Below are 4,661 nucleotides of genomic sequence, written 5' to 3' on the forward strand. Positions count from 1 at the left end.
CGACGCTCTCTATATATAATGAAGAAAACACTTTTGTTTATAAGCCATGAGTTTGTGTGTAGCTTAAAGGGAACCTAAAAAAAAAACAAAAAACAAAAAAAACCTCCGCGGCCTGGCCTGGGGTTCCTTCCCGCTTTCCTTTCCAAACGTGTCTTGTCCCATCTGCCCTTGGCAGCCTCGCTCCAGCTGGCTCCAGCCAGGCCCACCTCCTCCCTGGTTCTCAAACTCAGCCCCTTCTGCTTCTAAACATGGACCGTCTCGCATGCCTGCCAAAAGGCTCTCCCCTCAGCTCTTGCGGGGCTGGCTCATGCTCCATGGGGATCTCAGCTCAGAGGCCCTTCCTCAGAGGCCCTGCCCTGTCTGAGTTGGTCTCAGCCAGTCTGTTTCCTGATCGTCGTGGCCTTTAGCACAACTGCTCCTCCTCTGCCTCCAGCTGCATGCAAGCTGCATTGAACGAGGTCTGGTGTACAGTAGGTCCTCAAGGAATATTTGATGAAGGAAAGAAAGAATGAATAACTCTCGACGAGGCACACCTGGGAACACAGAGTAATCACCTGAGGAGTATTTTCAATTCACGAGGGCCTGTTCCCCCTCCGACGTGGCCCTCTCCAGTGAGAACCCCACCCCTCTTTTGGTTGTTGTTGGTGGCGGTGTTGGCGGCGGTGGTGGTGATGGCGGTGGTGTTACTGGTGGCGGTGTTGTTGTCGTTGTTATTGGTGTTGGTGGCGGTGTGGGTGAGATTGGTAATTCCCTCTCCTGATGTTCCTTGCCTCTCCAGGTGTCCACCATTCTGCCTGAGTAATATTTTAATCACGGAAATGTAGAGTAAATGGCACCAGACTTAGGGCGCCTGGGTTCAAGGTCAAGTTCAGTGCATCCTGATCATTTGACCTGAGGCAGGTCCCTTAATGCCTCTAGGCTCAGTATAATTTGGGTCATTAAACTCCATTCGCGCTCCCTTATACAGTTGTGGAGGGTCGGGTAGGAGAGAACTTAGGAGCATGCCATGTGTTTCAAAGAATTCACACACTTAACACGTAAGCTGTTGACCCTGTTGACCCGTAAGCCGCATGTGTAACACAGGGCCACGATCCTCCCAAGGAAGGAGCCAGGGCTTGGGCATGAAGTCTACGGTGGGAGCAGGCAATCGTGAAGACACCTTAAGGTGTCTAAAGGCTCCCTGAGCCTCAGGGTCTAAAAGAGGCCTGTGGCGATTTGCACAATGATTTGTATAATACTTTTTGCAAGTCCTGTGAGGCAGGCGGGAAGGGATCATGACCCATAATACTCCTTCCTCCAACCATCCTTGGCCTCTTTACCTTCACATCCTCCCTGCTGGAGAAAGGGTGGGTTGGGCTCCTCCTGGGGGCCCCTGCTGCCATCCCCTCTTTCTAGGAGTGTGTATGGGGTTGACTCAGAGCTCGGGTGCCGCGCTCTGATGGCTGGCAGGCCTGCAGCGTGACAGCTTTCACAGTCGAAACCATTAGAGGTTATTCCTTTAATTCGTTGTGGTTGTTCTCGCTCCTTCCTTAGAGAAACCTCTGATTTTCACTTGCGAGACGCTTGGCTGCCCTTGTCATACTCTACAAGGCGATTTCAGTTCTCCAATGCCAAAGAGCCTTTTCTGCTAATCAAAACACAGCTGCAGAGGCCCGCGTGATCTGCTAATGGGCACCCCAGCTCGGGGGGTATGTCTGTCTGTACCTGGGAAAATAGATATAATTAGGATAACAGATATCATATGCATATGCAAATGCAGCAGGTAGAAATGACTAGCAACGAGAAGCGGCTTGACTTTGCCAAATGCCGTCAGACCAGCCGCGTGGCTTAGGCAGAGGCCCACGCCGTCGCCCCCAGGCCTCCCCCAGGACCAGCTCCAGTGCCCTCTCTCCATCCCCTCTCCTCCCCTGTGCTGGACCCCTCCTGCAAGTTCTTTTTCTTTTTCTTGGAAAAATAAATCTCCCTCCTTTTCTTTCTTTTTTAAAAAAATTTTTATTTTTCAGGCGAGGCAACCCTTGGTTGACCTCACAGATTGTAAGGACCTTGTCAGCTTACAATCCCTTATTTTTTATTATTTTCCTAGGTGGTCTCCCATCCAAGTACTAACCAGGCCCGACCCTGCTTAGCTCCCGAGATCAGACGGGATCGGGCACGTTCAGGTTGGCGTGGCCGTAGAGCCCCTCGTTTTCTGAAGAGGCTCTTCCAAGAGCCCCAGAACTTATGAGGCTGCCGGGGTCCCAGCATCCGAGAGGTAAGCGGGGGACAGAGCGACGAGGAGAGAATGAATACTATCCATGTTTTACCTTTAGTAACGGTTCTGTCCCCAGAAACAGCACGGTGACCACAGAGGACCTGACACATCGTTAAGACCAAGTGTCTTTATTTGAAGATAATCACTCTATGAAGGAGGGCTTGGAAGCTTGATGGAGGTGTCGGAGGCCGGGGTTCCAGGGGTGTGTCTGTCCCTTCCCAGTGTCGTGAGCTCGGGCAAGTGACTTACCGCCCTGTGCCTAGCGTCCCTCACCCTAAAGTGGGCATAACGACAGCACCTACCTCGAAGGGCCTGGCAAGCCCTAAGCTCTTGGACGATGTCATCCCTTGTGATGGGTCCGCGGGAGGGTGAAGAGCGCCTGGTGTCCTCGTCCCGCCGTATCATTCCATCCAAGCGCCCTTGGGCGAATCATTTCTCCTGTCTGAGGCTCAGTCTCTCCTCATCTGTAAAACGGGCTAATAATGCCTGCTTTCCTGGGCTGCTAAGAGGACCAGACAGACGGTGGATGAGTGTCACGGTGTTGTGTAACAGTGAACAACAGATGCTGGTTTTGTCTGTGGAGTGATGGTGTCTGCACCTTTGGGGACCCCTGAGTCTGATGTGATGGGGAGAGTCTCGTTTGTGAAACTCTGGGTCTGATAGGGTTGGAAGAGGTCCCTGAGCCCACGCAGTCCATCAGAAGGGCTACGAAACTGTGCGGGCACACAACACGCTCACGCCTACCAGGCTGTGCAGGATTCAGTGTGGGCATCCAACTCCACCAAGCCACGCGGGTCCGCGTGGAGACATCCGGCTTTGTGGTTGGGGTTGGGACCTAGGCCTTTTTCATTTCTGGATTCTCTGTACATAACACAGTGCCCAGTGTGTTGTAGACGCTCAAGAAATATTGGTTGCCCAAATCAATGGATGCCCAGGTGCTGAATCACATTGTAAACTTATTTCTCTGCCCTGTGGGTGGAGTAGACAGCTGTCACAGCCCTGGTCCCTCTAGCAACGGTGAGGATGATACAGTGCATTGCAGACAGACTTTGGAGTCGAAAGCACATTCACCTCTCAGTTCTGCCACATACTTGCAGTGACCTTGTTTGAACTTCAGTTTGACAGAACGTGCTAAACTTCAGTTTGCCTCATCTGTAAAGCGGGGATGAAAACAAGACCTCCTTTATGAGGTTATTGTACAGATTCTTTAAACCTGTATGTGCCGGGGTCTGGCGGGTACGGAAGACGGAGGTAGTAGAATTGAAACGGGTCTCCCTGTCCCTTCCCCTCCGACCTCCTACACAGATTCTGGGGCTGTTTCACAGCCCGTTCGGTCCCGAACCCCACAAGTGAATCCGATCCTTTATCGAATCGCGGCATTGATGTTTTTGATTTCGTTGAAGGCATCAATATTTGCTCAATAGTACAAGTCTTAAATAAGCATCTAACCGACATATTAGAGATGACGAAAGTCATTTCTGCAAAAAAGGTTATGTCACACGATTATGTTTCCATCGTCGTCTGGGGCCTCCGTAGTCGGCCAATCTCCGCAGCCTCTTAAAGGATGACATTAGTCCTGATACTGTGTGAAATGACGAGTTCCTCAGGGTAGGTTTAGTTTTAATAGTGTATGTCAGCAGCAAATGGCTTGGAAGACCCAAAGCACAGCGTGGGCTCTCGCCAAGGCGATGATATGGGTATATTTAATATCTATATTAAAACGCTTTTAGGCGCCACGGTGATATTGAACGGGATAGTTAGACACATGCAGGCGAACCCCTTGGGTTTATGGGGCACGAAGCAATGTGCATTACAGAAACCTTTCGAGATCGTTCAAAGTCAAATCTGAGCTTCAAAAGTCTTTGACAGACATTTGACCCCGGTAGTAAGATACTCTGAAACAAGCTGGAAGAATAAAATCTCTTCGTTTATTTATTTTTTATTTTTAGTTTTGGTAAGTCTACTGATAAGCTTGCTGCGCTGTTAAAATGTTTAATCACTTGCCTCCAGCAAAGAGCAACCTTCCACCTGAAGTCACAATTTATTAGAGCGCCGAGAACATCCCGGCTGTTAACCCAAAAGATGGCCAGGGGTCCTTAGAGGCAAAACGAACCACAGCTCAGAATCACGGATGAAAGGATTGAAAACAAAAAATTGGTTTGGAAGTGATCTCAGGGAAGATCGTGTAAAACCGACACCACTTTCCTATTCCCGATGCACGAGGTTCAATTGTAGAGTTGTCGCAGGTCCGGCCTGAGCCGAGAAGGGGCCCAGGCCTGCACGAGGGAGGGGAGACGGGGCAGCAGGGGACAAGCATGCTTGCTAGGGACATATACCTTCCAAGAAGGGGCGGTCCTCTCTGCCCCAGGGTGTGGTCAGAGAAGCCCAGACCGGAAGAGCAACGAACAGA

General features: G+C 50.7%; 1 long non-coding RNA gene across 2 annotated transcripts in view; it reads left to right on the forward strand.

Annotated features, from left to right (window-relative positions):
* Positions 1–4,661, forward strand: part of LOC107195451 — a 32,726-nt gene that overhangs the window by 16,684 nt on the left and 11,381 nt on the right. For both annotated transcript variants that reach the window (XR_001516585.2, XR_001516586.2), the window contains exon 2: positions 2,084–2,251. This is a non-coding gene — a long non-coding RNA (uncharacterized LOC107195451). The remainder of the gene's footprint in view (positions 1–2,083; positions 2,252–4,661) is intronic.

Source organism: Pteropus alecto, unplaced genomic scaffold (assembly GCF_000325575.1).
Source record: "Pteropus alecto unplaced genomic scaffold, ASM32557v1 scaffold123, whole genome shotgun sequence".
NCBI lineage: Eukaryota > Metazoa > Chordata > Mammalia > Chiroptera > Pteropodidae > Pteropus > Pteropus alecto.